Raw genomic sequence first — 25109 nt, 5'->3', positions numbered from 1 at the left:
GACTTCCATGGGCTTTTAAGAGTCACTTCTCCAGAGGAAGTGAATAACATTTAGGTCATGGAAGGCATTTTGAAAAAAAGAGCTATGTGGTTTTAAAGCCTTTTTTCCTTTCTTCCTTTTTTTTTTTTTTTTTTTTTTGCCCCATTATCTATAGCACATCTTGTCTAAAATACATCAATTTCAGGAAGTTCTAAAAACTGCAAAGATACTGATAGTTTCAATAATTAGTCACAGTATGGCTCAATCCATATTTTTAAATAGTTGCAATTTCACCTTGATTTTTTAAACATCACTGAACAGAGACCTTATTAAAATGTTGGTATCCAATGTTTTTAAATAACTCCACAGTATTGCCAGTTCCTCCTATGACTGAACATTAATGTGAGGCCAAAGTTACTTATCTAAAGTTGTGTTCAATAGATGATATTGTTATCTACCACACAAGGTTGATATCCCTCTACAAAATCTAATACCCTATGGCCACTATGACTAAAAATGGGGCTGCACTATATTTTATTAGAAGAAAAAGATGCATCACCATACATGTAAGTCTTTGAATGTTCATTAAGATAAGAAGCACCAAAACTTTCACATGTTATAAATTATGAGTCAGACATGGCCTTGAATAGAAAACACTGTCAGCCATACAGGACAGGACAGCCAGGACATGTTTTTTTTTTTTTGGTTTTCCTTTTCTCCTGCTCTCTTGCTTTCCAGAACACACTAATTTCTGGCATGGAGAAGTACTTCCAGTCTACACGGTTTAAATGCTAAATATAATGGAAGCACTCAGTCAAGCAGAAAAACATACCAAAAAGTAGGAAATACTATCAAATAGGGAACAACTTTTGCATTTTTATTCCAGTTATTCTTGTTGTAAACAACCAATATGAAAACATCTCAGACTGGGTAAAAATTAACATTTAAATTAACATTTAAAGCAGATTATGTCAATGAGAACACCATAAATTACTTTTGAAAAAACAGTTTCTGTATTATAGCTCCCATATACTTTCTTTTAACCAACTGTACAGATTGCAGGTGTTAAATATAACTTGATACACACCTTATATCTACAGATAAAGAAAAAAAAGTCATTCTGCATTTTAAACTTGTTCCTGGGCAGACAAAGAAAGATGTTTATTTGACAGTCAGAATGACTGAGAACAGTAGTGATAGCTCATTTATTATTGGGGGATTTTTAACTTGCCCTCAATTATAAAAGTGCAATGCTTGACTTTAATTTTATGGTTTCTTAATTCACCAGGAGACAGTCAGAATTTCACACCCAATATACATTTACTTTTCTGAGAAGAAAATTAGACCAAATCTGTGTATCTTTCCTTCTTCAATATAAATGGCCTTTCTATAGACCTTCAAAGTTAAGAGAATAGTGTTTTAAATATTTTAAGAACTCTCTTTCATAGTGCTGACTAACTTGGCCTGTTGCCAGGTAAAATACTGTTCCAGTGATTGATTGCTTTGTTTTCCCTAAACAAAAATTAGCATGGCCCAAAAAATGCAGTTAAAAGTTAAATCTTTTGATATTTAAATTATGAAGTACGTATGGTCAACTGGTTTTAAACAAATGGTAAGATAGAGCTTTATAATGATTTTTCTTCTTAAGAAATTTTCCCTGACTTAAAGGTTATCTAAAATCTTAGGATAAAGACCTTATCATTATAATCCAAGTAACTGCAATTCTAAGTTCATATACATATGTAATGCACATGTTTTCAGGCAGCTAGTTTATCACTAGCTGAATAGTATAACACACATAAAAAAATTTACTCTGTGTATGGATACAAACATTATAAACAAATTTCTTTGAGTGAGAAAGAATAAACCACAAACTTACTTTAATTTTCATTGGTAAATACCTCCTCAATGCTCTTTCTTCTTCGTTGAAAAGCAAAACATTTTTTACTACTATTAAAAAAAGAAATCAGAAGAGACATCACCAGTTGTAAAATTAGAGTTTCTTCTATGATTATTAAAGAGAAAGAGGTGTCTCTGATAATTTCCAATAACTTCCCAGGGAAGATTAATTTTGTTACTAAACATGATCTAGTATTTCTCCATCTTGACTTGTTCTGTCAGAGACAAACAGTAGAAAATAAAATTTCTTAAGAATTTTTCTGTAAAATAATTTTTATTTGGATGCCAAGCATTTCTGAAGGAATTCTCTATAGGATGTTGATTTCAAAAAAATCAAAGAAACTCAATTAAAATTTTCATTACATTCTTTAGAGTGGGCAAAAGGAATCCCAGAACAGCCAACTAAAATTTATGGTACTCACAACATCTTCTTGCCTTGACAGCAGCAGACCTGTGCCTATGCCACCAGCAGTCTAGCAAAGTGCCTGGTGACACTGGGGTACCCAGAGCTCCAAAATCTCTTATCTTCCAGTTGTATCTGCAAGAGCTCTTCTACGATCACCATGGCTTTCTCAGTGCTAATCATTATCCAGTTTCTCAAACAAGGTAATTCTAAGTCTCTCATTTTTGTGTTGCTCAGACCATCTGCAAAAGCCAGTAAACAAGAGTAATGAAGAGGTAATATACAATATAACTCTACCTACTGTTCCAGATTTGCACATGAATCTGTCTTGCAAAATACATTTAAAAGTAAATCAAAGATGGTATTGGCAAGGAAAAGGATGTGTCTGTTCTGACACTTCTGACAGTACAGGGAATAATTAAACCCCCAAAATATCACATTTTCTTAATTTCTTATTGGTGGAGCAAAATTACATTAATACTCCCAATGAGTGGGAGGTTTGAAAACAAAAGAGAACTCACTATATTTTATGGTCTGGTATCAACCTCTGCTAGGCTGAGAACAAATGCAACCACCCCTGCTGCAACATTCACATAATATTTTTTCCCCTTTCCTCTGAAAACCCATTATTTGTCTGTCTTAGTTTATTTTCCTTCTTTCTTTTTTTTTTTTTTAAAGTTGTTTTTTAGTTTGGTTTCATCAGATAGGACTGAGATTTGGTTTTTTTTTTTTTTGACACAACTGTGAGTCCACAGATACAGAAGTGGTGATAGAAGAAACAACTTAAGCAAAAAAAAATCCTGACATCTCTACAACTATATCGTGTGCTGGTTTGCCTTAGGTCTGTTCCCTCAAAAAGGTCAGATTATGAGTCTGCAAGAGACAAAGAAACAACATTCTAAGCCTTTGTGATGGGGCTGTTTTTCCTTCTCCCTATGTTCTCACAGTTTCATCTTTAGGGAACAAGTATTGTTCCTCAAAGGCAGAATAAAGAATATAATCTCAAGGCTACCTCCACTAAAGTTTCATGCAGTTAAAATATACGTGACTAATCCTCAGCTGAAATCATAGCCTGTATTCTCCAAAAAATTCCATTAAAAAACCATTACCCAGAAGGACAAAATAAAGCTGATATTAATTACTGTTCAATTCAGAAAGAATTACTTTGTTATTCCATTGAATATATTTTTGGAGGGATGGTTATTCCAAAGAGTCAGCATTTTTCCACTGCTTTTCTCACCATGCAGTTATACAAAGATTACCTTTGTAGAAATTAACCCACATCAAAATAAAATTCATTTTTTTGAGAGGATGATGAATCTTTCTGAATGTGCTGTCTTTAAGTTGCATCTTTGTACTCATTTGTATCACAGTATTTCTTTATTCAAAATTCCAATCCTTAGGTTCCTTTACTCTATCTATCTTAATTTTTGGAGTATAATTATCTCAGTGGATTTCTTTTTTCTTATAAATACAAAATATATTTTAGCACGGGAAATTAACTCTGCATAAGGGAGAATTTAATTTTCAATGTAGTAATACTCCCAAGAAAAATTTTAGAAAGAAAATATGATACTTTGGACTGCAAATCTTAGTTATGTTAAAAATTACCAGTAGTTTCCTGCTTTCCTTCTTTCCACCTGATAAGGGTTACATAAATATGTAATATAAAATGTCACCTTCATTCTGAGAGCTTGTACCCGTTATCACAACCAGGTTCCCTATTTTCAGAAGTATCATCAAATTGCTTAACTAAATACAGAGTGTTGAATCCGTCATCTTAAACAATGATAAGAAAGAGAAGTCAATAGAAAATATTTTTCTGGGTAATGCATCCACTATCAGCATCCTTCTTATTTGTCAAGTAAACAAATAAACAGTATCCCAATTTCTTCTACTCCTGCCTTGCAATATAAAGGCTGGACATTTTTCTAGAATTTGGTAATCTTTTATTTAATTTTTCTTTCCCAAGGTATTCTTTTTGCCTCCTTTCATTGCTTGTTCATGTCCCCAGGTCCCAAGATTCAGCATTAGTTCAAAATTCCCACTTAAATCTGTTTTTCCACAGTACTGTAAATGCTATCCAGCTGTAATAAGTCCCTGGAGTGTTACAATGTTTTTCAACTTATGTTCGTAGCATCATATACAGATAAATTCAGATGTTATCAAGGTCTTGATTAATTGGGCTTTGGCGTTGTTCTACTTGTTCTAAATTTTATCTTCATAATTGACCTTAATTAATATAATTCATCTCCACACATTGTATGAACTTTAGATAGGCACAGAATCATGGTGTTATATTTCATATAAGGATTTGTATGTTCTAGGCCTCATAGGGACTATTAAAATAAATATTGAGCTTCTTCATAGTGCATATAAGGTAAACATTGCATCAAATTTTTGATTGAATTTACAACCTTTAGAAAGATACACTTTCTAGATTAGGATTCTGCTTAGTGGAGAATTTGCTTTGTGATCTATTACCATGACTGGAAAAACCCTTTAATAATACTTTCAGTTTAACCAGAGAACTGCTGGTTGTCAGTCACTTGGTTTTGCTGCAACCTTTTTCTTCAGAATAAACATCTATCTGTACTCAAAAGTCTTTTTTTCCCTCATGCTCTGTGGACAGATGAAATAGAGCAAAAGAATTAAACTCTTCAAACTTGTGCCATCAGAATTTCTGATTGTCTGATCATTCTGATGGCTTCCCCCCACCTTCCAAATGATTTCTAATTTGTGAACTTCCTGCCTGTATTGTAGGTTCTATAGCCCAGTAAAGGTCTCATGGGCTTGTTTATCCTCAGCAGAATATCCTATCCTCATAATTTGACTTAATATTTCCTTCTCTTCAGTTTCAGGCTGACCTTTGCCTTCTCAAAGCAGTATTTCAACAGAAATATCTATAACTAGAACCTTTAGGACATTTCCTTAAACAGTATGCAAGATAACAGACAGTCTCCCTTTCTGAAATTCCATTACATATTAGTCTGTTTGTGCAACTGTAACTACAGCACTAAGAAAGTCTGAAAGCAGCACAATAAATTCAGAGCTGACCTTCAAAAATGACTCAGTAGTTACACTCCCTAGACAAGCTTCCAAAATCTTTCTTTAGGCAAAACATATTTGCTTAAAATCTGTAGTATTCTTAAAGTTCAAGCCTTTTCATGATATCTGCATGTAGGACAATGGGGAATAAGAAAAAGCAGGAAATTTCTCAAATACATGTATCATGCTTTGAAGAGTAAAAAAAGAAAAATAAATAAGGATGTAGAGGTGAGCCTTGATTATTCCTTTATTTTCCTATTAATAGAAAGGAGTATCACTGGGATATATCCTGCTTCATACATATTGCTAGACTTTTCTTTTGACAGCTCTTGTGGGCAGGTCACTATACTTCTCCTTACACTTTGCTTTTCCAATGAGTTGTAGAGCAGACCAGCTGTCAGAGAAAGAGGCTCACAAACAGCAAAGGACTACAAGCATTTTCATGAGCTTGATTTAGAGACCAGGTCTGCTTCTTCAAAATTATCTTTGTATCTTGGATGGCGTTTACTTTAAAATCTATTTGATAGCAGTTAAATGTCCCCTTGTTTTTAATAAGGAGGTATTGTAAAGATTAGAAAAAAATAAAGATGTATGTAAAATATTCCCAGTTCCAAGTTCTTTGAATAATTAAAAATTAGGAAAATTATTCTTTCACTTCCTTTCCATTTCTCATTATAATGTTCTTTGAGACTTCCACTTTTAGATTATCTTCACCCATTCATGAAGTAGTGCATAATGGCAGGAGATTCCCACCTAGGAAGTGCAAATCAATTATGATCAACTACTTAGAAACTAAAGGTTTTGAGTCTTGAGACAAAACTTTTTCTAAATTCAAAATGAAATGAAAAATCATAGCTTGTTTAAAAAAGGAAAAATAAAACAAACCCACGCAAGAAAATGGGGGTGTGAAGTGGGAGAAGATGCCCTCTATTTTGCTGCTTTTTATTAATTTTTAGTTCTGGTTTACAGGACAACTTTATATTTATTGTCTATCTTGCCCAAACAAAAGGGGAGCACAAGGCTAAGAACAGTGTAGTAGTATAATTAATCTTCCCTCCTGCCTTTCTATATATTCACTAACCCACCAAACTCAGCAGGTGAAGACAGAGTAACATTCCTCTGTTCGCTTACATAGTTCACCACTGGAAAAGGAGCATTGTGCCAAAAGTGAGCTTGTAGACTCACAAGGTTAATTTATTTTCTTTTCTGGATTGCTCTACAAACACAGTAGGTTTTGTTGCCTTCTCTACCAGGCTACCTGTGAAAGATCACCTGACTGTAATTAATATACAGTGCTCCCATAAAGCACTAATCTTTCAGCTGTAGATACAGATCAGGCTTGTCTTTCCTAAAACCAGATTTCTTGCTTATTTGGCATTGTTGATACATAAGACATATTTGGCATAATTATTCCTTTTAATTATTATATTTAATTGGCACACTTATTCATCAGATAGAAGAAAAAAATCATTAATAATGTTACAGCATTGTTTCACATCCCTTCTCCTGTTATGCATGTAATGTAAATCTTTCTCATTTAATCTCTTTGAAGCAAGCCCTGAAGAAGTATAGTATCTTAATGCTATTCCTTACTAATAATTATTTTAGAGAGTGATACTTCATTCTAGAAGAATGAGTTGAATTCCCTTTGTAATGGCAGTGATGCAAGCAATAAGATCTCACTTTCAGCAAAAATCAAATGTATCTCTTAGGAACACATTCTGTAAGTGTCTATAATGATTAATGTGTTACTGTTTAATCTAGGGGTTTTTTTTCCCCTTTAAACAATCCACCGTCCTACCTATCAAACACACAATACCTTTAGAATGTCAAGTTCCTCAGGATATTGGGTTAATCATAATTATATTGAATTAATTGGGGGGGAAATGTACTTCTGCTAAACAATAAATATCTACCTTTTTTTTCACCCTCTCATAAACATGAAATAAGGATTTAAACAGGGATGAATATACAATCAGCCTGATGAAGGTATAATTTTTCTCAAATTAAATTACAGTCTTTTTGTATGAGTGAAGGCTGATTTGAGATGGATGAAGTGCAGCATAAAGAACTCAACAGGGGAGTAAGGCATAAATTGCTCCACTTTATTTTGACCAATGAAAGTGGGGGTAAAAATCTGTTATTTATTGTCCATTTTTCAAACTTGTTAAATGATATACCTATCACTATTTTTCTATGCCTCCATCACAGTGTAATAAAGGTATTCTAGACTCCTCATGTATAGAAAGGATGTCAGAAATACCCTTTTACCACAGGGGTAAGAACGTGTTTTACAAAGATCTTCATATAAACACTCTCTCTTTGCTCACTTCAATGCAAAAATAACATATTACAGACACCCTTTCCTTTACATGCCCACATCAGAGTTATTTTTAATCTTGAAAGCACAGACTATAATTTAAAAAGCTCAAATTGGTCTCCTAAATCTTTACTGGTTTTCATATTTATAAATTTATAGATGCTATATGTGTATAAGTTTGCACATCTGTATGCACATGTATGAATTTTATACATCTAAAAAATCATCCATATAAAAAAATTGAAACTAGGGAAGTTTCTTTGTGGATAATGTATGCATAGATATGCTTAATTACACAGCAGCTGAATAAAAAGCAGCTCTCACTCAAATTAATACTTCTTTCCAAATCATTGTAAATCAGTGCTTGAACATCTGTCTTGAACATCAAGTCATTCAAAGATATTAAGATCTGAACCTAAGAAGATAATCTTAAAAGGTACACTTTTTAAATCCAGTCCAGCCACAGAGAAATTTCGTCTCATTTTAGACCATCAAATTAGCTAATGTGAGGTACTCTGAAACACTTCTTTAAGCAGTTTCACACTTCTTCCATTCTGATGTTACTGTCTATGCCACCTATGAAGATTATACCCAAGACAAAAAAAAAAAAACCCAAAAAAACCAAAAAAAACCCCACAAAAAACAACAACAACAACAACAAAAAAACCTATTTGATTCTGCTGTAGTGAATGACTCAGTTAACGTACAGAAAGACTTTCTTATTTCTTTTCACAAGGTAACCAGTTCAGTTTCTTTTTCAAAATCTTTTTAGCTTTTTCCCCACTTGAGAGAAATACGCAACCAAAGATGGAAGATAGAATCAAATAAAACATTTGTGACCACTAAATACTATAGTCTTAATTTTTAATCAGTATTCAAACATATTCAAACATTTTTTTCCCCATTGCATCATTGAAATATTACATTTATAATCTAGAAAATAAGTTTCTGTAAGCAGCAATGGGGTCTTCATTATATTTGTACATAGACACGAGGCAGAATTTCTGCCTAAATATCGAGCATACTGTGTGCATTAGTTTCAGGATTGTTAGTCTGCTGTAATTAATTGCTGTCTTGAGAGCAGCAATGCAACTATAACTCAGGACTGGTTCCAGAATTATCAGACATGCAAACACACTATATAGTTAAAAGCTGATAAATTTTTTTCCTTTTATGACCATATAGTTTATTCTACGCCTTCTATGTCCACAGCATTAGTATTTTGTAGATCTATAAAAAACTTCATCAAATTAAATTACACCAGCCAAATTTCTTGTAATGTGTAAGGCCTAAGTTTTATTATTTCAACACTGAATTGATTGAAATACCATCTAGGAAGAAGTTTCCAAAGGGTAAGTGGTAGGAAAAAAAGCTGTAAAAATGTTTGTCTCAAGAGGTTTCTGTTCTATGAGTCTTTATTTCTCCATCTTCTGATTCCTCACACCTTGTTTTATCTTGATGACAAAATTAAGATAACTTAAAACTTCCTAAATTTTTGTCCTCAACCAGCTCATAAACATTTTATCAAGGTTGCTTGAAACACCATATTTAAAGTTCCTTTTACTCCAAGAACTGCATAAGATAACTTTGAGAGAAGGTCATACTATTTTCAACAAAAGAGGACGCTGGAAATTCTAAGAACAGACCAAGAAAATTTCAGAGGCTGCTATGTATTACATTACAGCCCGACATTTGGTTTAGGCAGCAGCTGACCCACCATTACACAGAATCACACAGGCCATCTTCAAGGGGTAAAAATGGATGTCAATCACAAACCACTGGACAAGACCAGAGCCTTTCTTTGTGAGTGACTGGGATTTAACCATGTGGAATGAAATTGGAGAATTACAGAGGCACAGTGTGGAGGGAAAATTCACAGCTTCATGTTGAAATGGAGAAAGAGAACACAGCCACCTCCCAGGATGCAGAGAGAAAGGAGAACGATCTTTGCTGCTGTTCTTCAAGTCTGTATGGAGACTCAAGAACAACATAGAGGGAGCCACTGGAGCTGAAAAAAAAAAAAAAAAAAAACAAAAATACTTAATCCACATTGAACACAGAAGGCTTGGAAAGGTTTGTTTTCAACAGGAGCATTGAAAACTGCAATGAAACTGATTTGTTTTCTAGACACTTCTGATTCAGAGAGTATTTTTCTTTTAGCAATATCACAATTACATTCTCATCACATGAACACCTTATTCAGATTGGATTTTGAAGACAATGTAATTTCTTTCCTTAGGAGAAATAAATGAGAGGAGCTCTGGTATTATTACATTCTCTGTACCAGGGTTGTTTATTTGTTTGTTTAATTTTGTCTTAATACTGTGTCTTTTTAAAAAACAGCTTCTTGTGGTTTAAGCCCATATAGAAATTAAACACCACACCGCCACTCACTCTACTCCCACCTCTCTCCCAGATTTTCACAGGCCTTATGGTCCTTAGATTTTTAAGTCCAGGAAAAAACAACTTAATAATTTCTATAGAGTTTATGGGCTTTTTGGTGGGAGCTATGACTGCAAGAGAGCTTTTATAGTAGTTATCTACTGCTTTTTAAGTTTTCAAGTTTCTATATACACAATTATCAAACATGGTGAATCACTGTTGATTTTAATTTAAGTACAGTTTTGTAAGTAATCACTTGCTCCTTTTGTTTTCTCATAAGACGATTCAGGTGTCAACATCTTTTGCTTTCCACGGAAGTTCTTAGCTTTGTTTTCAAATGCATATAAAATGTCTGTTCTTTGGAAAAAAATGTTTCTAAAATTAATCTAGGAAAATGCAGTGAGATACTTCTTTGCTTGTGAACTATAACATCGTCAGCAAAGTAATACTTTAAATGACATATGTGGCAGAATATAATATTATAGGAATATTCTTATGCTCAACCAGTTTTATCAGTTTTTAAGAAAAACTTTAAAAAAATGTTTCAAAGAATGCATTACCTGAAGGATGAAGAGGATAATGATGCAGAAATCAGTGAGCATAGGCAAAGATTAAAAAAATAATTGCCTATCTGGTTTCTGATAGAGATGGTATTTGCAACCTATATAACTTCTTAACTAAAATCACAGGGGCTAAATCTTTGGGCTATTAAGAAACTAATTTCTGAATCTCCTTTACAAAGCTATTGACAAAGACTTGAAAACATGCTTAAGTAACTGATGGGTAACACAGCATCTTTCTTACGAGTTGCACTATGACCATTTACAGATATGGCCTAAAACTGTTTAAAACCTCCTATGTCAATCAAAAAATACTTTCCCATCCTCCAGTTACTCACAAAGTTATATTCTGATAGAAGTAACTGACTTTTTAATATGGCTCCTACAATACATTAATGTATCTTGAGTTTTTAGCACCACAATATATGAAGCCATATATGAACATGAAGCCATTAGAAAGTGTCCAAAGGAGGGCCACGAGGATGGTGAAGAGCCTTGAGGGGAAGCTGTATGAGGAGTGGCTGAGGTCACTTGGTTTGTTCCACCCTGGAGGAGACCTCAGTGTGGTCTTCCACATCCTCACAAGTGGAACCAGCAGGGCAGGCACTGATCTTTTCACTCTCCTGACCAGAGACTTGAGCAAACAGCCTGAAGCTGTGTCAGAGGAGGTTTAGGTTGGATGTCAGGAAAAGGTTTTTTATGCAGAGGGTGGTTGGATATTGGAAGAGGCTCCCCAGGGAAGTGGTCATGGCACCAAGACAGAGTTCAGGATGCGTTTGGACAACGCTCTCAGGCACAGGGTGTGACACTTGGTGTCCTACGCAGAGCCAGGAACTGGACTTCATGGTCCTTGTGGGTCCCTTCCAACTCAGCATATTCTGTGTTTCTATGAAAGAAATCTGAGAGCAGTTCACCAATAAGATCCAAGCTTTGCATCACTTTTCCCTACTTGATATTTCTAGCCTCACTCTATTGAGGCAAAAGAATTTCCCCTCTTTTTAGGAACATTTAATGAAAACCAAATTTTTATCTAACTCTTGCCTGACTTTGGGCATTTTATGTGCCAGGTTTTCACTTTTGAGACATAGTACTCGCCTTTGTTTTAAACAGAGTTCTAAGTAAATAAAAAATAACCAATAGAAGAGGGAGAAACAACAATTCATATTTTAAAATTTAATATCAAATTTCAGTTCATCTAATCAAGAAATATCCAGTACATTTGATTAGTTAATTTGTCTTGACTGAGTCAGATGTAATGTCCAAGGAACCAATTTCCATACTGTGCTGAGACAAAGTATCCCTCCTCCTCCCTTTTGTTAGCCATGGAAGTACCTAACCCAGATACTTTAAAATTAAAAAGAACTTCAATTTAATTTGCATTGATTGGAAGTTCTTATTTGGTAAACTCACAAAGGCTGGTTTTCTTTGCCTGAGCTGCTTACACTGAAAAAAACCACAAAATTTATAACACAGTACCACGAACAGTATTAGTTTAATAATACTTTTGCTTTCCTTAGGATTCCTCTTTGCAGTTCAGTCATTTAATTCCCTTTTAATTTCACAAAGAAGATTCTGAGACTGTGTCAGAACAGTCTGGGATTTTTTTTCAGGTTGTATTTTTTTTAATAAATATATAAAACCCCTCATTCTATGGTGCATCTTTTCAGTTTCTAGTACTTGTGGCTGTTCAGAGATGATGTAAATTCTCACTGGTTTTGTGAAATAAAATAATAAAACTACATTGTTACCTTTGCATCTTGACAGCCACCAATACCTAGGCTCCATTAAGCATAAGATTCTATTATACTAACTACACTACGAACATATAATCTCTGCCATAAAGAAATATCTAACAAAAATTTGCTAGAGAAAAGCTGCAGGGCTAGGAGGAGTTTAGGAATGTGAGCAAAAAAAAAATAGAAAAGCTTACCTTACATGACTTTTCAGACAAACTCTGTTTCAAAGAACAGAACTTTGATATTCAAACTGCTCTTTTACACCAGGTAGATGGTAATCCTTTGTGATTTAATTTGTGCAGTAAGACAGTAGAGACTATGTTTTGTTTGCACTTGTGCAATAACTGGCTAATCAAATGTTTCTTGTCAGAGATCTCTCAAGCTGCAAGACAAAAATTAAATTCCAGCAATGAATAAAATTACTCACTAAGGGACCCAGGCCTTCTTTCCTTTCTTAATCCTTGAAAAACTGTTTTAGTAAAAAAAAAAAATCTATTTGATAACAGCATAAGTAAGAATGTATAGAAGTAAAATTCCTAATAATTATGTAATTGGATTCTTTTCACATCTTGTGAGCAATTGCTTTGTTTTCAATTCATGATGGTGTGAAAAATACCCAGTTAAGTGTCATTTGAAATAGAGACCATAATTCTTGCCTTATCTTTAATAATAAATAAAATCTCCTCCTCATTTAATTTGATAGTAGACTGTATACATTGACAGTGTAAATTGCAGATGGGTAATTGAGAAAAAAAAGAAAAAAAAAATTTTTTGCTAAAATGTAAAATTCAGAGACCAGTGTGTGGATGTGACAGTCTGGCCAGAGAGCAAGAAAACCAGGTAAGTTTTCTCACAATCAGCTTGTGAGACTTTAAGGAGTTGAAGATAAACAATGATAGCTTGTTATTATAAACAACCTGCAGGTGGTGTTTTCCTACTCTCTATTTTCCTGTTTTTCTCAAAGATTGTTTATAAGCATGGTGTTTTTGTTAATTAGCCAATTAGGTGGAATGTATTGATTAATTGACCAATCTAATCTGTCTGTATGGGAACAGTCTATAAAAAGAGAATTTTCATAGTAAAGATGCCATGTGCAAACCGGCCTTCTGGTGAGTCTGTGCCATTTCTTACTCAGCAATGACACCAGTGGCTCTTATTCTCACAGAGTTGCCTGCATGAACTTACACTCTACGCTTTCAAAAACCTCATAACCCTTAGTTTATTTAGACAATAAATCCCTTATAAGAGGTATAAATCCCTATCACCACTAACTCCTTATTTTCTCTTGAAAATATGAGTTGTATAATGTAGGACTCAGTTCAACCTACTTAGAACTTTTCAAATATTAACTGTACAGTGGACAAGCTTTGTTTTAGAAGTAATGTTCTTTAGTGATTTTACAGCAGATGTGTTTCATGCAATGTAAGAGAGCATTATAATTTGCTTTTCTAATTTTCTTTGCAGTATCCTTGTCCCACTACCCCATTATTACTCTCCATAAAGGTACGACCAGTCTTCATGATGTTTTCAAAAGCCACAAAAATTTTGCAGTTCTGTTTTCTTTCCCTTCCCTTCCTTGTCCTCCTATCACCTTTGACTCTGTTACTACAGGCTGGTTCAACATTAGTCCTTTGATCCTCTCCTTCCCAAATTTCACCAGCCACTATGGGCAGCATTTGGTCATAAGGGTAGCCATCAGAGTTTTATAGGTGGGTGTGGACCAAGTGCTATGCCTAAGGAGAAGGTAGGAGAAGCAAATTTATTATAAATTTTGTTACTATATGAAATTTAAATTTCGTGATTTAATGCCAATCAAGTCTGAAATAAATAAGTAAACTCATTGTTTGGTTTGTTTCTCTTTAAATACAAAATATAAATTGGTCCCATCGTAAAAAAAAAAAAAATAATAGCTATTCCTCGAAATTCTAGCTTTATAAGTACTCAGGGGTGGCCCAAATGCTCTGTATCCTCAGAAGACATCAATTGTCAGGTACTTCTCTACTCCTAGAACAGCTGCCTCTCCTTCTAAGTTAAACGTTCAAATGGAGTGTCAGATGATTAATTTCTGCCCAACTCTTCAGGTAACAATGTCTGTGAAGAGGCCAGGACTCTGAGAAATCAGTATGACAGCAGTAATGGGAGTAATGTGGAACTTATCAAATAATCACATAACAATTTGAAATTCTCCAAATGCCAGCTGTGGAAAAACAGTTATTTCGCAGGTTTTCACAGTTTTATTCACTTGTCATTGAAATCCAGTAGAACCACAGAAAACAGATGGAGAAACAATAAGGAACCCAAGAAAACATAAATATGAAATTGCACACAATTTAAAATGGCAGATTTACCAAAGGAATACTTTGTTATTTTTTCAACGGTTAGAAGAACATCTAATTTAGGATTGCAAATTGAATGCCTTATTTGCATAGTGTGGTTTCTATGACTCTTGGTTATTCTTTAAATAGGTTTGGAAAGCCAAACCACAGAACCTGATTTAGAATCACAGGAAACTATTTCTTTACCGGGCTTTCCTTGAGATTCATCTTTCAAGAAAAGCATTATTTTTGTTACACCTCATTAGACAAAAATTTCCAAAAGGGGTGGTAATACTCTGAGAATCCAAGCAAAGGAATACAGGTATTCCTATTCTCATTAGTATTTTTCTTATTTAGGGATAGCACAGGGAGAAAAAAAAAAAACCAAAAAAACACAAAATGAAAAGTAAACATAATTGAGATTTAACATGAATGTTTTCTAGTCTCCTTAATTAAAAACATTTTGACACTCATTTCCACTGGAAGCACAAGTTCCATGGACAACAGAAATACGACAGCTTCAGTGAGGCAACAGCAGCCTCAAATATACCAATATAAATTGAAAGCTATTGTGAGAATGCTATGTTGCAGAAGCGAGATTGTGGAAAAACACAAAGCTTGCTCCATCCCTGCTAATTTGTACTAAGTAGATAATAATTTCCTTTAGTAAGCATGATTTTTCTAACAAAAGTTGTTTTGCCCAGGAAGAAATAATTACTTCTCAGGTTTCTAAAATCTTTTTCTAATTTTAAAACATCCCCTCTCTAAGAATAGTGCATTTCAGAGTACATTTTATTGTTGTTCTTTGTTCATGTGACAAACATTTCTTATCTATCACATTCTCTTTTTATGAACCACATGTCTCTGATGTTTAAGTGCTCAAGATTTTAAATCTGAGAGTCTTCTGATTGACAAGTTCAGAAAGTTTCAGAACACACATAAACCAGAGATAAAATAACATGCTTCATAATTGAGGGGTTGGGTGAGGTGGTGTAGTCATTTATGTTCTTCAGAAAAACTGTTCATTGTATTTGATGTGTAAGACCTACATTTACATTATTTCCATCAGCTTCATTTAGAAGTTATACCACATTGCTTTCTTCTTTTAATTCATTTGAGATATCCTTAGGATATGACTTATATTGTTGGCACTGATATGCAAAGAAACAATGCTTATTTCTTGTTAATATATGCCATCACTATAGGCAGCCCTCTTCATCTTTCTTTCTATATTTTTTTTATAAATATGATTATCTTTTTTTTTTTTACAACTTTGCCTATGGGTAAGGACACATCACTTGCATTCTTGCAGTTGTATTCTTATGTCTGTCATTCTTCTTGATCTAATTTAATCAGTAAGACTGTGCATTTAAGCATTTAAGCATTCTTGGTTTAGTATTCTGACCTTAATGCTATTATAAGCATAAGAAAAAAGCTCATATAAAAGATCCCTCTATCATTTCCACACTGTTTTTGTGTGTATCTGTGTGAAGGTGTATGTTAAAATATTTCCAGTCTCTGCTTTTAAGTCAATTTATTGATTTTTGGACAAATTTTTCAGTATCCTTTTAGTGCAGTAAGAATCCTTTTGAGTTAAGCACTATTTCATCTTTTCTTGTTCTCTTGCCCCATGTTCAGTGATGCCTTGGGTATGGGTATAATAATAACAATAACAATAATAATAAATAATAATAATAAATACAACCCTCTCAAAAATAATCCAGAATCAGCCAATTGTGTTCCATTCAGATTCTGAGAGAAAACATATCTAATTTAATTTTGATGTGATTGTCCCTTCCTTTTTTATCCCTGAGTTTTTTAAATTTATAAATGCTGAACACCTTAAAATTATCTCACTTGCTCTCCTATTAGATGGTAAATGCACATGATTCCGACATATTATATTTATTACATACCTAATATTGATATGACTATGAAGATTTCATATTACAGAGTGATTTTCCTGAAATCAAGGTTTTATTGGTGATACAGAAGAAGAAGAAACATATGATTTTTTTTTTTTTAATTAGGAATTCAGGAGTCCTAGTGGTATCAGTGCCAACTTCTTGTCAATTATAAAAAATATAATTCAATGGTCTTCAAATGTAACATTTTCTGTTTCATGATTTCAGAACCAGTTTGGTAGTGGTTTTGCTGCTTACATTGCACTGACAACTTCAAATGCACTTACTAGTCAAATTTCATTGAAGCCTTCTAACTGCTTACTTTATTAGGGAAAGATCAGAACAAAAAGTACCAAAAAATACAAGAATGTTTTGAGCACCAGATTTCTACTGAGTAAATACATATCAATTTAATCTCCTAATTTCAATTGTGTAGTTTCCCAGTCATGATTACTTGGTGTTTGATAGATTCTGATGCTGAAAGTCTTGTCCACATGCCTTGAAGAAAGGTCTATGTTTGTGCTTGAAGTCTTGAGAGTGTGTGTTGCTGAGCCAATGGCCTAGTTCATAAACTTCATATAAAGAATGAGACACCACACATATTGAATTCATTTACTGGGTTGCTTTGAGAAGCTTTACAAAGGTGATTTGTTAAAGAAACCTCAGATACAGACTTTTAAAATGCTCGAGTACTTCATTGTAAGATTCTGTTCCACAAAATTCAACAGAATAGTTTTAACCCAGTAGCCCCAATATGAACTTGAAAATGCTAAGTTCCTAAGGAGGCCTTTGAACAGAAATGTAGGTGGCCAAAAGAGACTGCAGTGAGGGACTTGGTCCTTGTCAGGTACTGTGCAGCAGACCAAATCCAGCTCTGTTTGTAGCAGTGAGATAGACAGGAGCTATCACTCACCCTGCTGCAGCTTTTTCTCATTGCCTTTTCCCCTAGCAATTTAGACAGATTTAAGTTTATCCAGCTGATGCTGGACCCTCAGCTTCACATACCCATCATCACCTTTTTGTCACCACAGATGCCACTGTGACTTCATAGGATGACAGCTCAAGGAGTTATTTCTGGATGAAAACTGTCATCTTACCCCACCAACACAGACACTCTTCACCACTGCACCCCCGACCTCCTCATGTTTTCAGCAGAGTGGCTTTCCCAAGCTGGCTCACAGTGCAGTCACACAAACAATGTTGCTAAGACATGCAGCAGGCTGGAGATGGTCAGGGCCATGAGAAGTCCCTTAGAAGCCCTCAGCTAAACAGTCTTCTGTTCTAGAGGACTTTATTTTCAAACATGCTTTTGCTGCAGGAACTAATCCCTGCACTTCCCCTCAGGGGATTTCATTCTTATATCTTTCAGCTCCCTTCCAATCCTAATTTCCTATATCCAGTTCTAGGAATTTACACTGCCTTGGAAAATTATTTCCTCACTGGTGAACTCTGGGGTGGAGCTTAACTCATTCACCCTTACAGCAAGGAGCACAGAAGAACTAAAGCATCTTGAACAGAAATGGGTTCTTGGAGTTATTTGGTCACATCATATGCACATGTCACAAAAGTGCCTTCATAAAACTATTGATCCCTGTCTTAAAAACCTCTTATTATTTGCATTTTACTTCCTGTATTTCCAGTGAAAGATTCTAGCTTCTTGTATTTCCTGTAAACTCCTGTATTTCCAGCTTTTACTTCTAGGAAATTTTACCAAGATATTAAGGGCATTCTAATTTAGCCATGAACTGTTTATGACTATCATAGAATCATAGAATCCATCTAACATCCATCAAATTAATCTCTTTCCAATTTAGAGAGAAGGATGGTGTTGTCACAGGCTTTACAGAAGTCCAGGTAAATGACATCTGTAGCCCTTCCTTTCTCAATTGATGGACTTACCCCAATATGGAAGACCACTGGGTAGGTGTCCTGTTTTAGGGTAAATGTGGGAGAAAACCTCTAAAGGGTTTTCCTCTAAAAAGCATATTCAAGGGGCCCCTCCTCTAACTGGTTTGGGAAACTATTTCCTTGGAGAAAGGTGGAAAAAAACCTGTTTATTTAACAGGCAAAGCATTCACCAGCACAAAAAAATGAACAGTGTTAAACAATAAAACCTCTTGCTGCTCTGAAGAGATGACAAACTCAGAAAGTCCCCTTTGTGGGCTGTAGCTCATCTGACCCAGTTTGTTATCAGTCCCTTCAGCGTTGGAAATGCCGCGGCCCAGGCCCAGCCCAGTGGGCCACAGGTGTGAGCTGCTGATGCCCTTCTGAGTGTTTGTCCAGAGCAGTTTATACAGTTCCAAGAAAAAGAAAAACTACAGTCCAACTCTGCCTCAGCTAGCTAAAAACTAACTAAAAGCAAAGGAGAGCTCTGTCCCGCTGTCTGTCCATCTGCAGACAACACAGTCCAGGAGAATTTGGATTGTGGAGGAGTGCAGCTTCTGAAAACAAACCGCACATTTCTTCTCTCCCTCCCTTTGCTCTCAGAACCAGTCTTAAAGGTGCAAAACTTATTTCTGGGCTAAACAGACAAATGGGGATACAAGCATCATAAAATTACCCCAGCTCGTCAGGCAGGACCTGCCCTTGGTGACACTGTGCTGGTTCTCCCAAACCACCTCCCTGTCACCTGCTATATATCTTCTTACTTTATTTAGATCTTTCCCTTTCTCAGTGAGTAACCCCCTTTGCTTTTACATACAGCAAACAATCAATCCTCCTTGCTGTGTCAACCATGCCAAGTTATTAATGCTTTTCTCCCCTTCAAATTTTTGATAAGAACTTCCACTTTTCTGAGGTATCAAGACTACATTCAATCTACTACTTGATATATCTTGATGGGATGAGATGGATAAATCAAGCACAAGCCCCTAATCTTGGTGCTTAGACACCTCTATGTAGGACTACAAGCACATTGCTTACCAAGCAGAAATGTGACATCTCAGAAGAACAGTGCAGGTGGCAGTCAAGAAGGGAAACTTTATGAGGGAAGCTGGGGAGCAGACAGTATTCCTAATGCCAGCCTACTCTTCTGTAAGGCAGGAGACTCTACTGTTTTCAGTGCAAACAGCAGGCAGCTCCTCTGAAGGCCATTCTCCATGTCAATTGCCAAGAAAGGCAACTGCAGAGCCTGAAAGTCACTAAAGCAGTGCAAAACACACACAGTTATGTCCTCCTCATGATCATAGCTCTTAATCCAACAGCTCTCATTTCATTAGCAAGCATACCTGTGTCAACTTTAGCCAGACTGATCCCATAAAATTATGTCAGATTTTATAGATGTTCCACTGGTAAAAAAAATTATATATTTTCAGTATACATGAATTAAAAAAAAACCAAACAAACATAAATATATTTTTTTCTTGCTCAGAGAAGTTAAACATGCTATATATTTGTATTCAGAACAGAGAAATTTAATTTTAATAGCTCTAACCAGAATTAGGTCATGATTAGTATTTTGTTTTGTTATAAGCCTGATTTTTTCAATGAATTTCCTTATGAAAAAAAATCCCCCCTTCTTCGTATAAGAACTTTTCACAATTATGATGATATAATATTTCTTTTTTTTTCTGATTATAAATCCACAATAAACAATAAACACAATAAACTGATGCATTTCAGTTCTCCAGGGGTACAAGTGCATTACTGAGAATAAATATTGTCCTGTTGCTACAACATGAATAATTCATCATAACTAAGATCTCTTCATCTTTATTTTCTACTGTGCCTCTTTCTAAATGCAGTCTTGGAAACATAATTTATAGAAAGTGTATATTTCTTATGTACTTTATCTTACTCTCTGCTATGTCACTATCTAAACACTGAAAATGGCATGCCCATTAAATTTAATTATAATGTATCCATTTCAATAAACATGCTCAGAAACGGTATGTTTGTCAATATGTTATTTGTCATTATCATCTGGAGCAATAAGCTATTTCTATACAGGACTGTTGTGTTTTGTACTCTTTCCTTACTGGCAGTGTCCATGACAAGAACATATTCACATATAATGTAGTAAATATAATAGTAAACACTAATTTATTCACCATCCAATACATACCTACCTAAAAGAAAAATGGCTATTACATTATATTAAAGGCAGTTTTTTAATAGTCCAGCAATGAAAAATATAGCGAGTTTTTACCTGTGCCATTAGTTTAAATTCTAAACACATTTTCTGGAAAGAATTATTTTCTTTGCTTTGTGAGCTGTTTATCATAGATTCAATTTGTTCACTCTCCAAATCAAGGAATTTTTTAATTGAATATGTGATTTGTATTGTTATTCTTTACTCTAAAGATCAAAGTATTTTTTCTCATACAACACAATCTGTGTTTGATCAGAGACCTATTACTAAAATGCAATTTTTTACATGGAAAATATTTGCAATCATGTGTAAGGTCAAAGCTATTTTACTGTAAAAAATTTGGTCTGAAATATTTTTTTTAATATGGCAGATAATCAATTTTTCTGTGCTGAATTAAGAATATCTGGGTTCTTCATGAAGAAAGAAACATGAAGACATTCATGATTATTTAAAATAAACCTTCAATGCAATATTGAGTCAATCTCTATGGTGTAGACTATTAATTGTTCAAGCTGCATTTCCTTGTTTCAGATTTTGTGACTCACTGAGTAAAACCCACAATTGATGATAATTGCTCAGTCATGTTTTCCATTTTAGGCTTTAAGTATTTAAGCTCCTCTAAAAAAATGGATAAACATAAAGAAAACCTTACTCTAGACTTCAGTGCAGAACAACGGCTTGTGTGTTTTTACTCATGAGAAAATAATGCGAATTACTTCACATACTGACACTTTTGGAAACTGATGCTTCTTAACAAGTGCATATAATAGAAATAAATGAGATAAACAAGTGATTGTTGGTAGAAACAGTAGGTTAGTGAAATATCTGCATAGTTTAGAAGTGTTGCCATATGTTCAAATTTGCCTTTGGTCCTTAGCAGAATGTACTGATCTCAAAGCTGTCTCAAGGAAGTGAGTAAGCAGGAAAGAATTTGAGACTATGACATTTGAAAGTCAAAGCAGTTTATTCAGTGTAGCTTGTGAACAAAAACAAACCAACAAAAAACCAAACCAAAACAAAACAAAAAAACCCAAACAAGCAATTAAAAAAACCCCAAAACAAAACAAATAAACCTGACCAGAATGGAGAAGGAGAAATTTCTGTGTGTTTAAAAAAAGTGCCAGAAAAAAATAAATGGACATATTTTAAGATGACACTGACTACTTATCAAAGCACTATTGGATGTATGGAAAGAAAAAATTACATTTAAATTAAAAACAAAATGAAATCTGGGAATAACAATGAAAAGGATAAAAAAAGAGAAAAGGTGAGAAATAAAAATGTATTCGGTGGCCTAATGACCAGGGAAAATTCAAAAAGGAAAAGTCTTCAAAAATCTTTCTTTCTAGAGTCACTAGCTGTGAATTTTAAAGATCCAAGGTGGTGAGTAGTGTTTTTTTCTTTTGTTTGTTTGGTATGGCATGTGTTTAATTCTGTTCTAATTCTAAGTACCAGCCCAAAGAATTTTCAGCATGTAAAAAATCTAGGACCAGTGTAACAAAGAGATCATCAATGGAAACAATGACAGCACTGATAAAATTACTAAATAAGATAAAATTACTAAAAAAAACCCAGTAACTGTGCTTAAAGCTACCTTGACAAGTGTACTTAAAGGTATCCATAGCTAAACAGAACTATTTTTTGTATATGATAGTATTTTATTTCAGGAACTCAGCTTGCACCAAATGTCAGAAAATAGCAAAGGATAATTTATTGCCCTTTCTGATGCATTTTAAAGTATTACTTAGAAAAAAAAAAATCTAAAATAATTTTTATAAAGCACTTCCAAGTTAGCTTACACTCACCATCCACAAGTTTTATTGCAATAAAAAAGGACATAAGTCTACAATATGCTCATGCATACTTCTCCCAGAGATTTCACTATTGTTACATATTAAATCTGAATATGATGCTTTATTTGTGTAGCTGGAGAGATTCCTGATATAATTATCAGGAATTATCGACTCTTTTCTTTCAACAACTATGTTATTATGAATTATAGGATGGGGCTATTGCTTGCAGCTGTGCATTAGATAAAACAGAAATCTGCACTTTCACCAATGCATGCAACAGTTTTACTGCCCACACAGCAGTGATATTTATCATGTTTTTTTCATCTGAGCCAATCAAAGTCTCATCTGTGCTATCAGAAAAGCAAAACAATAATCACTTATCAAACCCCATTCAAAGTGAAAATAAGGGTTAATTTCATCTTACAGTAGCCTCCCTGGCTCTCATATTGTTAATCATGTTTTATAAACAACCATCAAATTTATGGTCCAGTATGGATGTGGAAACCTCCTCACAAAATATTCAGTGTGCTCATTAATTCCTTTCCTTCTGCTCTGAATATAGGGACATGATCATATTCCATGTTTAAATTATTTGAATACAGAAATCTGGAAAATCCTGGGATAAAATACTAATTTGAGTTAATGAACCAATAAACTGTTTATTCCTCCACAACTTAAAAGTGTGGGTGGCATAATTGTGTTGCTGTAGATAGGAATGATTTTTTTTTAACTGAAGATTCTCAAAGGGATCATAACACTACTCTTCTTTTCACTTCATGAAGAGGCTGTTTGAATCCTTGACCTGTGAGCTCAAATTGCCTCTTCCCAATCTTTCCATTCTTAAATCATCAAGAAGGCATTCTACAGAATGGTAACATTAGCAAATTGCTAATTCCAGGGCTGGAAGAACCATTACACATAGAAACAAGTGTGTCACTAGTACCAGACAAAACATAGTGATGGAGAGGGGAAGAAATGTCTCAAAATCTATTTTTACTTGATCTTTTCAACTTATCGGGAATAAACCAAAGGCATAACTTTTGGTCCTATAGAATTATAACTTAAAGAGAATTTAAAGTCTTCCTTTTCACCCTCTGACATTTTTTCCATTATATATATCTATATATATATATAGATACATATATATATATATATATATATGTCTCTCTGAGATCCTCAAGTTCCAAGTGAGCACACTTCCTTTGGCTATGGCTTTTCCGGACACAACCTTCAAAACCCGGCATAAAAGAAAATGGAATGCAGATGAAAGTCACTCATTAAATTAATACTGGATTTTTACTTCAAAGCCAAAAAATATTAAAAAAAATTATTTTGGTGTACATCTTGATGCAGCCATTCCTGTGCAGCTGGATGCCATTTAGAATCACAACCAGATTGCCACAGGGCATTCTGACAATAGGTATTTAAAAACCCATTAAGATAAACCTTTAGAGCAACTGAGTTTATGGAATTAAATTAAGAAGGAAACAGGCTCACTTCCAAATTAAAATAGCAGAAAAAAGAGCTTACTTTAAAATTGTTCAAAATTTTAGACTCAAAGACCATTTGACTATTTTTTTTTGTTATTATTATTTTTATTATTGTTTTACAATTGTGGGCAGTTGGTGTGGGGGAGCAAAGGGAAGAGGAAATAAACAAAAAATAGTAATGTGAACCTGTTAAACAAACATGTTTGTAGGATAGAAATAACATTGGAATTCAAAGAAAATATACTCAAAGTTGGTTTTTTAACTTTTAATAGTCCTGTATAAAAATTTCAAATTTACAATGATTATTTAAGTCACTAAATACCAGAAATTTATTATTAATTACTATTTATTTAAATGAAAGAGGAATATTCAATTATTCTTTTCATGAAACAAGCAGCCATGGTCATATATTGCTTTATGAGCTTATTTATAAGCAAGGTATTTTAGATAGTTATTGTATAAAAGGCAAGTCAGTAACAAACAGAAAGGTATGGTGGAGTCAAAATCAAATTTTAGTCATATATGATGTGAATTTCTAGTACCAGAAATTTGATCACATTTTCTCCTATAATATTTTTGGATAATGTGGGGAAAAGAGCGCTCCACAGGCTCACCTGTAGAACTCAAACACAACAAAATAATATATATAAAATAAGCAAAGAAGATCTAAAAATACAGATTTATAAAGATGGGATTTATAGTTGCACTTTTTTTATCAGGAGTTTCCCTCATACCTAATTTGAATCACGGTAAGAGATCTCTTTGGAGCATCTTCTTCACCCTCACCCTTGATTTTATATTTCATATTACTTAATAACATTTATCACAGAGGTTTCTACTCAATAGTCTCTAACCTCTGTTTTTTAATAAACAAAGGAATTCACAGGAAGAAGCTTGTCAGGATCAGCCTTCATTACAATAGGCTGCATATGGAGAAATAGGAGTGTGAAATGTAATATTTGCTATGATATATCAGGGGAAAATAATGATGTTCAGTCTCTGCTCTAGAACTTTGAACAGACTCTGCTAAGTACCAAGGGAACCTATTAAGCCAATAAATTGAAAATTAAATTAAAAAAAAAAAAAAACATGAAAGGATAAAACACCAACAAACCACTGAGCTTTACAGTGTAATCAAACAAAACCATACCATTTTATTTAGCCTTGATATTTAGTATTTCACATTAAAT

This window comes from Vidua chalybeata, chromosome 4 (assembly GCF_026979565.1).
Source record: "Vidua chalybeata isolate OUT-0048 chromosome 4, bVidCha1 merged haplotype, whole genome shotgun sequence".
In the NCBI taxonomy this organism is placed as follows: Eukaryota; Metazoa; Chordata; class Aves; order Passeriformes; family Viduidae; genus Vidua; species Vidua chalybeata.
This window is presented reverse-complemented; position numbering follows the sequence as displayed.